The 13,105-nt window shown below is 39.8% G+C and overlaps 1 protein-coding gene across 2 annotated transcripts in view; it reads right to left on the reverse strand.

Annotated features, from left to right (window-relative positions):
- The window catches only part of LOC106687365 (uncharacterized), a 155,517-nt gene that overhangs the window by 125,432 nt on the left and 16,980 nt on the right, over positions 1-13,105 (reverse strand). The window lies entirely within an intron of this gene.

Raw genomic sequence — 13,105 nt, forward strand, 5'->3', positions numbered from 1 at the left:
TATATATATATATATATAAACAAAATCAACTCTCTATCCAATGATTAATTAAAATAATAAGTAGCTTGGAGGCGAACAAAATGATGAATGGCTTGATGAAGAGAAAAAAAATCACACAGTAGATAGTCGGGGGGGTCGATATGCGCATATTGCTCCAGTCCGGAACATCCGCCGTCTTCAAACGTCGATTATTGGTGGGTGAGGGTCCTGAAATGCACCCCAGAAAACTCTACGTTGTGAGCCGGTGGGTGTCTCTCACTATGTAGGTAGCTCCTTGGCTCCAGGCAGCGGACTGTAGACTATAGCTCCCTTATCAGTCCCCGTATACAGGCCGTAATCCCATTGCAGCCCGCAATGTTGTTGTATGTGCCGAACTGCAGCGATGTATTTATATTATTCACGCATATCACAAGCCTCCTTCATTAACTATATTTACGTTACAAATTCTAACGTAATTTTAATTACAAAATAAAAGTGAATTGTTATTAAAAAAAAGGCAATTAACTTATAATTAACAAAAAAATAAAAAACCAATTGGAAGTAATAAAATTAAACTAACGAAAAGAAAAATATACTTTTGGGCTTTAACAGTAGGTAAATAAACTATTTAAAAACTTATACTGAAATTTGAACAGAAATTAATTACTAATTAATATTACATGAGGATTAACAAACCCTTCTTCAATCATTAAATAAAAATAAATTTGAAACCTTATTGTCACCTGGAAGTATGGGCGGCATATTCGGTGTCTGGAAAGGGGGGTATTTAAATGAAAACGGTGAAACATTTGAAACATGGATTAGATTAACTGGTTCTCAAAAAGGAAAATGAAAGTTGTCCCAATTAAGGAAAAGTTGTCAAAAATTCCTAATAACTCCTCAATAGGAAACCTGTTTGCCTTGCCCTCACAACTTTCTCTACTTGGTGGAACCCTATCACCAAAGTGAAAGAATGTAGTTATAGAAATCATGTTATATCATGTCATCAATTATGTTATAGTTATAGAAATCAACTTCCTAACGTCCATTTAAATTAGAAAGAAAAAAATCTTATCCAATTATAGGTATTTGTTAGTTTTTATAAATTAAGCACAATATAGATAAGAAATTGAGTCAAACTTTCTAGGCGCTATAAACTTTCCTTTAGGATCTAATATTAGTAGAGCTAAATACAATTTTGTAATTGTATATTACCTACGTAACTGATGATAAAAACTTTACAAGGTTTTGATTTTCACTTTCTAGTTATTGTAGGTAATATCTACTTTCATTAAAGATAAATATTGAAGTTAAATGTTGAAGCTGTTCAGTTGTTTTAATGTTTTTAATTACTTCTTTCCAGTATATGTATTTTGCATTTTATACTCGTAAATCGTGTTGTATGGAACTAAGTATAATGCTTTGCATTTATTAACATTAATCTAGCTGTAATTTCTCCATAAACACCCATTTTATTAAATGCTCTTTATATTTATAAAATATCCTGTAGATATTATGTTAACTATTTAAATTACTAGATGAAGGTTATGAAATAGGAGGTCCGCCGCCCGGAGGTACGGATTGGGAAATTTACTATTGAAATATGATAAGAAAATATAAGGATCACTTTACACAGACAAATAGCGTAAGATTGGCTATGACAGATTTGTAACTTTTCAGGGTTTCAAAAAAATAGGACATTTTTATCGTAAAAGCATTGTTTTTCTACCTATTATTAAATACAAGCTGCCAAATAATGACAAACCAAATTTTAAAGCTTTTGCTTATTTCGTTAGTTATTACAAACTGAATTTCACGAAACAACCTAGAGCATAACGTAATATTTTATGAACGCAAAAACTACACCTTTTTCCTAACTTTGAAGTTTTTGCTTTTTTTAAATTTCGATTTAAAATATTTTAATTAAAAACGCTGCCCCATATTGTTATATAATGAAACTTATTTGTTGTGATCCAAGGAATTATTTTACCAAGTAAAATCGAAATTTATAAAGTAGTCGATTTTCCTTTGACTAATCGAATTTTCTAGGTATTGAGCTTTATTGGAAAATATATTTCAAGCCATCGAATTTCCTTTAGAGCAAGAATAAGGATTAAAGCTACTAGGGCAGAAACGAAGCTCCAGCGGTGGGAAATTGCTCCTTAAGGGGCCTCTACATGTTGGCCAAGCCATGGCGAATTCAGGCATGCGCGAGCATGTGGATGGGTGGCTTGTACGAGTTGGCCTAAGTTCGTTGCTGATCTGTTGAGAGTCGGTTTTTTGGACAAAGATCAAAGGGGTTCCTGAGAGCGCTCGTATAGCATCTCCACCATTGTTCTTTGTCTAGTTGCAACTCAGGGCTGTTATGAGGTTAAAGGTGTTTGTTGTTACTGTTTATAATAAGTTTTATATTTAATCTTATTTATTTATAATTAATTTCCTTTCATTTCCATTTTTTTGTAATAAAATTGATATAATTCCAGTGCAATGGCTGAAACCACTTGTACGTCCGCCATGCTTGCCTCTCTGAATAACACTGACATGTGGATAGTTCGCTCTTTGTTTACCGAGCATTTGTACAAGCCTCCGATTCGTGGCGAGCGGCCAACATATGGATCCGCCTTTATACAATTCCTATTACAGTTGGCGACGTCCGCTCATACGCTAGCTCATAATTGGTAATCAAACCCCTAACGAATCCTTTTCAGAGAAGGCCTATGTTAACTTGTATTATTCCGTGTAATTTTTAAAGTGTAACTTAATTAACTGCAATCAATTTAAATAATTACATATTTTTACTATTTTTTTAAAATGATGTTAGACTGAAATTTGAAAATGGTACACAATATTAAAATAGTATTATACATTTTAAAAATTTTCATTCCATGAATTAGATGGACTCAAAGTAGATCTGAAAATATGATACCGAACCTTATCATACACAATTCAATTTGAGGTGATGAGAGATAGTTGACCGTAGATGAATTATATGAGGTGAAGATGGTTGAGGGGATGAGGTTAAAATATAACACACATAAGTTGATTAACTCATTTAATCGTACCGACGTTTTGGCTAGAGTTTTTAGCCTTCATCAGGGCTGCTCGAAGCAAATTTGACAGCCAAGTCACTTGGATTCGAACTTCAGTAAAATAGAAAAGAAGAAAAATAAACGAAATAATAATAATAAAATAAGTAAAAAACTAATGGAATGCGTAACCACAGTTGATGTTTTACGCATTATTAAACAAGAACATTTTTTAAAGTTTAAAATACTTTTTATTTAGTGATAGATATTACAATCTGCCACACAGTTGTGGACAATAGGCAATTGTGATGAATGATCTCATACATATTAAAATTAAATAAATAAATGAATGAAAAAAAAACTACATAATGATAAAATAATATAATCTATAGTCACATTTACACTCTAATATAGAATATTTACACAATCGACCTGAGAATCCCTGAGCCCACTCTATCACCCACGTGTGAGGGGTAGAGCAGAGCTCAAAAGATCCCACCACATCCCTCTCGCCGCATCACTGGTAGTGAGCCAGTGGAGGCTGAGCAAGTGCGCTAAAGCCGCTAACACACAACCTGAGTGGAGAATCTGACCATTGCCAGAACTCCAATTGTCCATTTTTTAAAAATAAGTCTCTTGGCCACAGCCGTTTCAACCTTCTCGGTGGGCTGTAGGGATGGGTGGAACTAGATAAGGTTTGAACCAAAGAATTAGGATGGTTGGAAAGATTTATATGGAATTATGAGAATTTGGTTGGTATCAGGTCCAGGACAAAAGGGATATGTAGGTCATGGTGTAGTGTTCTGTTGGAAACGTAATAGAGTGCATTAACTATGGCTCTAAGGATTTTGGATTGAAAGGATTGGATACGTTTGATGTTAGACGGTTTAGCTGTCTCCCCCCCCCCCCAAAAAAAAAACAAGAACTAACAAGCAGTATTTGAACTTGACTATTACAGCATTATCTTCGATCTTTTGGTTAATATAAAAATTAATATGATTTGATTTTAGTTAAGAAATAATTTGGCCAACCAGATTGTTTTATCAACATAGCTTTGTCGTATTGAGCGTTTTATAGTAAAAACGACGAGAACGCATCAGAGAACGTGGTGAGCTATATGCTACTCTCAGGCAAGCTCTGGACGCAGTAAAGAGATTCACCACAAGAGGTTGAGAGAGGAAGAGAGTGCTAGAAGACATGACTAGTACGGAAATGTGAAAACCATGCGAAGAAAGGGATGCGGCACTTATTTCCATCTATGAAATAATGCCTAACGGCGGTCGGAGGTTTTATTGGGTAAAAATACCACACACGGATCGGTACAGGCCTTTCCGTGTCTTTTGATGATTTTCACCAACCCTCGTAAAAAAACACATACACACACACAATGCTAAGAATGCTTCCCTCGAAATCGTGTGACTCAAAATTTGTATTTGTTCCTGCCCCAGCGCCGACTTTTCCCCCGACAATTTGAGCCCAAAATGTCATATTATCTGGAACACGCTATTCAAGTGTCGCTCGTGTTCAACCTCGTTCTTACTGAACACAAGGAGGTCATCCATGTACATCTAACAGAATGATTCGTCAATTCCTCTCAGAAACTCGTCCATCAGGCGCTGAAAGGTTATGGGGGCGTTTTTGAAGCCAAACGGTATCCTTCTAAACTCATAGTGACCCCGTACAAAAGTGAATGCCGTCTTATGTTGATCATTAGGGTATGTTTTAATTTTATGATACCCAGCCTTCAAGAACAGTGTGCTGAATACCGCCGCCCAGCTTAGCCTGCTTTCGAATCTGGTCATCGGATACTTTTGTCAATGGCATTCTCGTTCAGCTTCCTGTAATCTATCACCACCCTGTAATTCTCGGTATTTTCGCCTGGTGTGATCTTATTTTTCACCGCCCACAATGTACTATTGTATGGGGATGAATTACCAATAATGATTCCCTGTCGTTTTAAACTTTCGAGTTCCTCCCGCATGTGGTGACGTAGTGCCTGTTAGTATCCTTTCCTCTACGTATGTCACGCCTGCTTCAGTGGGATCTCATGGACATTCTTTCCGGTTGGCCCGAGGATATCCCCTTCTTTAAAAAATATATCCCGGTTTGAACTGGCCCTAAAATTGATTGGCCAATCTAAGTTACCTACTTTGAACCTGCAACCTAAATTCTCTCAGAAATTTTTAGATTCCCCTATCTTGGCATTGTACCAATGATATGTAATTTGATGACAAAATTGGTCTGAAATAATAATTTTAGTTGAAAACTATTGTTATGTGTTAATTTGAATATCGTTAGTATAAAGGGCCTGTTATCTATTAAGGCCCTAGAAGGTCCCCTCCTACCCTACTACAAAAAAAAAACAGGTGTGAGAGACTGTTAACTAAAATTAGCGTGTTAAAAGAAACAATCTTGTATCAGTGAAAGCCCTGTTTACGTTTGTATTTTTTTCGATATAAAAGATCGATTCAATCACCTGCCTTTGTCAGCTGCCCTCTCACTGTGACTCCCCCCCCCCACCAGTTTACGAACAGTCCTCGTATACTTACACGTTACAATACAATAATATATATATATATATTATTGTATTGTAACGTGTAAGTTACGGGATGGCCAGGTACAATATCAGCCGTAATCCTAACTCCCCTCGTAAACAAACACGCAGAATGTATATAAGAGGAATTAAAACGCGAAATAACACAGTGTTATTTCAGCAAGCTAGTACGTCTTTTCAGTGTCCCATTTTCCTTTTTTTTATTCTCATCACCCGACTTCACATAAGTGGTACCGAAACCCGGGAATTCTGTCACCTGGTAATTTTTTAAAAATTTCTTTCAGTTTAAAAGAAGACAAAATTTTGTTTCTTTTTCTTTCTTCTCTCGACTAACGTAGTTCCATCATGGTGTATGACAAGCAACCACGGTTAAGAACGTTTCTGAGGTGAGATCGGCGAACTGAACCACTTCCTCAAAGGAGGTGATCGCACCATAGAATGAATGGAGGCCAAAGTAGCGGAGGACATGCTGGATAGAAATGATGCCATTTCCCTGAAGGCGGCATTAATGTGCAGAATTAAGAGAGCCATTTAATTAAGAATTAAGAATTAAGTCACATCCAAATTGTTGAGAAGGTACAATATCAGCCGTAATCCTAACTCCCCTCGTCAACAAACACGCAGAATGTTTATAAGAGGAATTAAGTGGCGAAATAAAACAGTGTTATTTCAGCAAGCTAGTACGTCTTTTCAGTGTCCCTTTTTTCCTTTTTTTTATTCTCATCACCCGAATATATTTATTTAAAAATCAGTTAAATCTATTTAAAATAACTTGTAGACAATGCCTCTGATACACAACAGAAAAAAATATATATACAATTTCTATACATGATTAAAAAAGAATAACACAAACAAATTTATAAGAAAACAAAACCTAATAAAAATTACATGTGGTACAATCTTATCTTCAGGTGATGAATTCCAGCCTCTATGAAGTCGTCGTAGGGAGTTTTAGTTGTTCCATATGTTTACATCGGGACCTGTTCGTGCTACACTTCAGATATCCCGAGTGTATTTTAAAATTATAATAAATTAGTGTGGAAAAGGGGTAGTTGAAAATGTGAGATCTTTCATTCAAAAAAGAACATGTATATATTTCACTCTAGTTCAAAAGTGTTAATCCCTGGAAGTGCAATTATGGTTAGTTCAGAAATCATTTTGATTATATGAGATAATATCAGAATAAATTCGGGTGGTCTCATGGGTAATAGAAATTATGTGCTTATCTGGTGACGTCTTCGCCGCCGCGGTGACGTCTCCTAGCCGCTTCCCTCGTTCAGGTGTGCGGTGGGCGAAATGGTGAAAACCATGAATCTTCGGCTGGTGTCAGAAAGACGTGTTTTTCGATCGGTGACTGGCCAGCAAGTCTTGGACTCTGGCGTGATGGTATGGGCAGGCCAGGTCCTAGGTTGCAGGGTGCATAGGCTGAGGCGACGTTACAGTCGCAGCGTCTTCGGGGTCTTTCGGTGTACACGGCAAAGGGGGAAAAGGAGATAGAAATGTCATCAGAAAATGAGACCCCCGACCCCGACTTTATATGAATTCAAAAAAGAGCCGAAAAATTCAGATTACTTAAATCCGATATACCGCTCACCTAAATTTGGCTGGAAACAAAGAGACGAGGAAGGCGCAGTAAAAGAATTGGTAAATAACCCGGCTTCAGATAAGAAGGCCAAACGATAGCAATAAATATTAAAACAGTCATGCACAATATACAAAATGTGTAAAAAAAATCATAACAAACACGCCCTATATACAATACAAAACATTAAACATTAAATTTATTAAAAATCAAAAGGCATGTATAAGACAATAAATGAAATAACGAATTTATATGTACATATGAAAGTTTAGTTACAATTAATTGCAATTGAGATGCGAAGTTGTAAATTGGAAAATGCTGATTACGATTTGTCTTCAGTTTAGACATAACGCTGCGACGAAATCGAAACATAGTGAATTATGCTTGTCGCCTAATGCGAGACGGATAGCGAATTACGAATGTAGGACAAAACGCTTTGCTCACATATAGAAAACCCTGAACGAAAGAAGGCTCAGTTTACGTTAGAATGCTGGGTGCGTGATAGAGTAGAGCGACGCGCAGGTGTGCTGGGCACTGTGAAAACAAAACGAAAACTAGCGAAGCTTTTGCGAGGACGCGTCGGACCGATTGGTTTTCCGCTTTCCGTGGGCGCCCACGTTTAGCAGGACCGAGTTTGTCGGGTCTTCGAATAAAATTGCTCTGAAGCGACAGCGTATTCTCTCTTGATGAGCGAGATGCTGGTGGACGAAGCGCTATCCGAGCATGTCTCCATAACGACTTTACCGAGTACCGTCGGCAGGAGGTCACATATCCCCGAAGGCCTTGGTGGGAGCATCAGTAACTAGCCGGGGGTATAGGTCAGCGCCGGCGAGCAAATCGATGGGACCGGGAACGCCAAAGGAAGGGTCGGCCAAAATGTGATGCGACTACTCCTGAAGGAACCGGACGTCTGGCCAAGTCGGAGGTTATCCGTTCGACTACGAGGGCCCGGACCCTGTAATTCGCAGTGTCATCGATAGTGGACCGAAGCCTGACCATTATTAAACCCTTGATACTGGAGACCTGTAGGAAAATCCTTCCCCTCAGGCTATAAGTGTTCACGGAGGGAGTTAATGGCCTCTCGCGGGCTCAATTCGGATTTCGTAAAGAGCGATTCACGATAGATGCTGTTGGATTGGTAGTCGAGATGGCCCGAACAGCAATTGCAGGAGCAAGGTGGAGGAGAGGTGCTAAGTGTTATGCAGCAATCATCACTCTAGACGTTAAGAATGCTTTTAACACCGCAAGATGGACCTGTATAATAGGTGCCCTACTATGGACTATTGCGGTACCAGCCTATCTTATGAGAGTTCTTACACTTTAAAGATAGAGTTCTGTTTTACTTTTCTGACATTGGCCAAAGAAGATATGAGGTGACTGGTGGTGTACCACAGGGCTCGGTATTAGGGCCTCTTCTGTGGAACGTCATGTACGACGCAATCTTAAAATTGACATTGGTGAGGGAGCCACAGTTGTGGGATTCGCAGATGACGTTGCAGTTGTAGTGGCGGCGAAGTAATTGGAAGAAGTTACCCTCATCGCAAATCAGGCTGTTGCTACGGTCCGAGGTTGGCTATCTTCGGTAGGCCTACAACTTGCAGATCACAATACCGAGGTTCTCCTAGTAACTAGCAGGAATCAGACTGAGTCTATCACTGTTACGGTGGGTAGGCACGAAATTCATTCCCAGTCTTGCTTGTGGAACTCCTTGTTGAAGAAAGAAGCAGGCACTATGGACGACGCTTGCACTTTTCCAGAGAAGAAGAGCGAAAAATAACCATCGACCAGTGGCAACAGCGTTTGGAGGCTGCAGATTCCGGGAGGTGGACTCACAGGTTAATACCCGATCTGGGAAAGTGGTATGGGCGCCAGCAAGGTGAGGTGGATTTTTACATAATCCAATTGTTGACGGGACATGGATGCTTTAGAGCCTACCAGTACCGCTTCAAACTGGACAACACCGCAGAATGCCCTGGATGTCAGACTGTCGAGGAAACCGCGGAGCACGTGTTTTTCACTTGCTTTCGCTTTGCAGCAGAAACAAGTGAATTGGAGAGAGTGTGCGAAAGACACATCACACCAGAGAACGTGGTGAGCTATATGCTACTCTCAGACCAGCATTGGAACGCAGTGAAGAGATTCACCACAGTCGTTCTCAAGAGGTTGAGAGAGGAAGAGAGGGTTAGAAGACGTGAAAACCATGCGAAAAAAGCGAGGCGGCACTCACCCATTTCCCTCCATAATTTAATGGCTAGCGGCGGTCCCGTGGAGAGGAATGAACAGGTGTAGGGCGGTGGTTTTAGTGGATAAAAATCCCACACACGGATAGGTACGGGCCTATCCGTGTCTTTTGAAGATTTCCACCGACCCTCGTACAAAAAAAAACAACACAAATACACATATATTTTTACTATACCAGCCGTACATTTAATTTACAAGAATGAGGCCTGAGAATTTTATTTAGAGAGAAGCAATCTATTTTTACTAGACGTGCAATTTAACAATAAATAGAGATGACTCTCCCAATAAGTATTAACTAATGATTTCAATGCTCTTTACTAGCATACATGTCGATGGTATTAAGCCTAAATAACAGACAGGCCTCCCGTGTCTCTTTAAATCTACTAAGATCGAAATGTTTACGCCTTCAATCAACACATTAATCATAAGACAATTAATATAAATAACTAACAAACATAATTAAAAGTGTGGGAAATGTCTCACAAAAAATTATTTAAATTGTTTTTTTAATAAGTCTCATTATATGTTTCACACTAAATCCTCACCCGGATTGCACCAATGTGTCTATATCGGGACCTGCTCGTACTATACTTCAGGTATCCCAAATAGAACATGGAAAAGTGTTAATCCCTCAAGGGCCAAGTATGGTTAGTGAATTAGTTCAGAAATCATTTTGATTATATGAGATAATATCAGAATAAATTTGGGTGGTCTCATGGGTAATAGAAATTATGTGCTTATCTGGTAACGTATTCGCCGCCGCGGTGACGACTCTTAGCCGCTTCCCTCGTCCAGATCTGCGGTGGGCGAAGTGGTGAAAACCATGAATCTTCGCCTGGTGTCAGAAAGACATGTTTTTCGATCGGTGGCTGGCCAGCTATTCCTGGACTCGTGATGGTGGGGCCAGGTCTTAGCTTGCATGGTGCATAGGCTGGGGCGGCATTGAAGTCGCAGCGTCTTCGGGGTCTTCCGGTGTTCACGGCAAAGGGGGGCATCATAAAATGAGACTCCAGACACTGACTTTATATAAATTAAAAAAAGAGCCGAAAAATTCGGATTACATAAATCCGACACCATATGAACAGTTCTCCTCTGTTTTGGTCCACACAAGCTCTCAATTGTGACAGCGTAGTGTTCCCTAATCACTATCACCCTGAAGGAACCTTCATATCACTGGAGTTCCTTTTCCCTGTTCCAATTTCCTGTAGACTATGCCCCCGATGTTGATGTTACCCATTAGGTCACGCATGCTCAAATTTTGTCTTTTTACTCGTTTGCATTTTTCCTTCTCGATACGAACTTTGACCTTATTCCATTATTTCCTCAGGGCTAAACTATTGTTAGTAACTTCTTCTTCTCCAATCACCGTATCTCTATAATTTCTCCGACGTCCATGCAGGCCAAAATGAATTTCCCTTTGACCGTATGAACGGAGTGATTATATGCAGCAATTGCTCGTTCCATCGCATCGTCCGGTTCCAATCCCTTTTCCAATTGGTACACACGTAGATGGTCGCTGAGAGTGCTATGCAGCCTTTCGATCCCTCCTCTGCTGTTAGGATTCCTCGGAGTGTTGAGATGTCATACTAATTATAATGCCTTAATTTCCTCCCCGAAATGGTCATTATCAAATTCTCTTTCTCCGTACAACGATATTCTGTCAGGGACACCATAAAATTGAAACCAAGCGCGAAGAGCCCATAACACAACCTCCACCGACTTCTCTTTCACCATGTACGCCATAGCTATTTTCTGAATAGATCCAAGACCACTCCCCACTTTAATCCCTTCCAAGTGAATGTGTCTATTTGTAAGTCACTGAGAGGTACGCTCGCGGTAGATTTTCTTCCTGTCTGGCATGAGGAGGACGCCCGACATATTTCCTGCGGAAGCACACTTCACACCTTCCTATAGTCTCTTGGATGGTGCGTTTCATGCTATCCCAAAAATATCGACGCCGTAATCCGTGCGGTGTTTCATTCAATCCCCAGTAATTCGTTTTTCCTTGGTGATAAGCCAGTGTCGCCTCTTTCTGTCGTTCATTATCTTGAACAGTTTCCACCATCAACATACATCGAATGAAGGAACGACCTAGTCCGATCTGTTCCGATCTCTACAATCGCTGGATCTTATCCCAGATCACTTCTTTTTCTACATATAATGGTGGGTCTTTCCGGGTTTAGACGCTTCTGTCAAGGCTCTACAAATTTCGGCTTCCCTGGCTTCCGGCTGTGACCTAATGCTGGTGATGTCGCTACCCTTATATTTACTTTCTTTCATCTTCATTATGCCCATGGTCTTCGTCTTCCAAATGACCTGGCGTCGATTGTAGTTCACCATTTCTTTGATTACTTCCATCTCCGCCGGTCTTCCTTCTACTGCCCACAAAATTCACACTCAAAAACACTTCTAATCCCCAACAACTCTCGTTCCAGAGCACTATAACGGGACTCAATCTCCGTAAGTCTTCCACTTGCTAGGCTATAGGACATTCCCCCTTCTCGTGTTCCTGGGATAGCACCATCCCCATCGCATACTCACTGGTATCTGTCGTGAGTGCAAACGGTTTCTGGAAATCAGGGAACTAAACTCGAAACTCCATACATTTCTTAACCTTAAGCGCCATGTGTGCCGTCACAACCAGCTTGGATCCCTGTCGGATTTAAGTAATCCGATTTTTTCATTCTTTTTTTGGATTTATATAAAGTCGGGGTCGGGGGTATCATTTTCTGATGCCCCCCTTGCCGCGAACACCGGAAGACCCCAAAGACACTGCGACTGCAATGCCGCCCCAGCCTATGCACTATGCAAGCTAGGACCTGGCCTACCCCTACCATCACGGCGGAGTCCAGGACACGCTGGCCAGCCACGGAGGACCGAAGACGTCTCTTCAGACATCAGGCGAAGATACACGGTCTTCACCGTTTCGCCCACCGTACACCTCGACGAGGGAAGCGGCTATAGGACGCGGAAGTGACCGCGACAGCGAAACTTCCAACAGCCACCAGATAAGCACATAATATCCATATTATATAATCTATGAGACCCCAATGCTGTTCTTTTTATATTATTATAGATAATATTCGATTAATTGACTAACAAATTAACCATAATTGCCCCTCCAGGGATTAACACCTTTATAAATAAAGGAAAATACATGCATGTTGTTATGAGCAGAAAGTGTCTCACAATCTTCAGCCCCCCTTTTCCACACATTTAATTATAATCGCAAAATTACACTCGGGACACCTGCAGTATAGCACGAGCAGGTCCCGAGGTAAACAAAATTGGTGCAATCCGGATGAGGATTTCCGTGTGGAATTATGAAAATTATAAATTATTAAAAAAAAAAAATGTTTTTGTTGTGAGACATTTCGCCCATTTTTCAAAGGCTCATTTATTGAAGATTAATTTAATTAGCACAAATTAAAATATTATTAAATCTTAAAAAATTACGATCTTAATAGATTTAAAGAGACGCGGGAGGCCAGGCATGTTATTGAGCTTAATCCCATCGGCATGTATACTGGGCATTGAAAGTATTAGTTAATACTTCTTAGGTGAGTCATTCATATTTATCATTGCACTACATGCGGCGAAAATAGATTGCATTGGTCTAATTAAATACTCACCCATCAGTTTTGTAAATTAAATGTAGGGCTTTCAGCCGGGGACAAAGAAAATAATATATATAAGTCAGCTGTTACTTCGATGTCAGCTGAC

This window comes from Halyomorpha halys, unplaced genomic scaffold, assembly GCF_000696795.3.
Source record: "Halyomorpha halys isolate HHAL.00 unplaced genomic scaffold, Hhal_1.1 Scaffold950.1, whole genome shotgun sequence".
In the NCBI taxonomy this organism is placed as follows: Eukaryota; Metazoa; Arthropoda; class Insecta; order Hemiptera; family Pentatomidae; genus Halyomorpha; species Halyomorpha halys.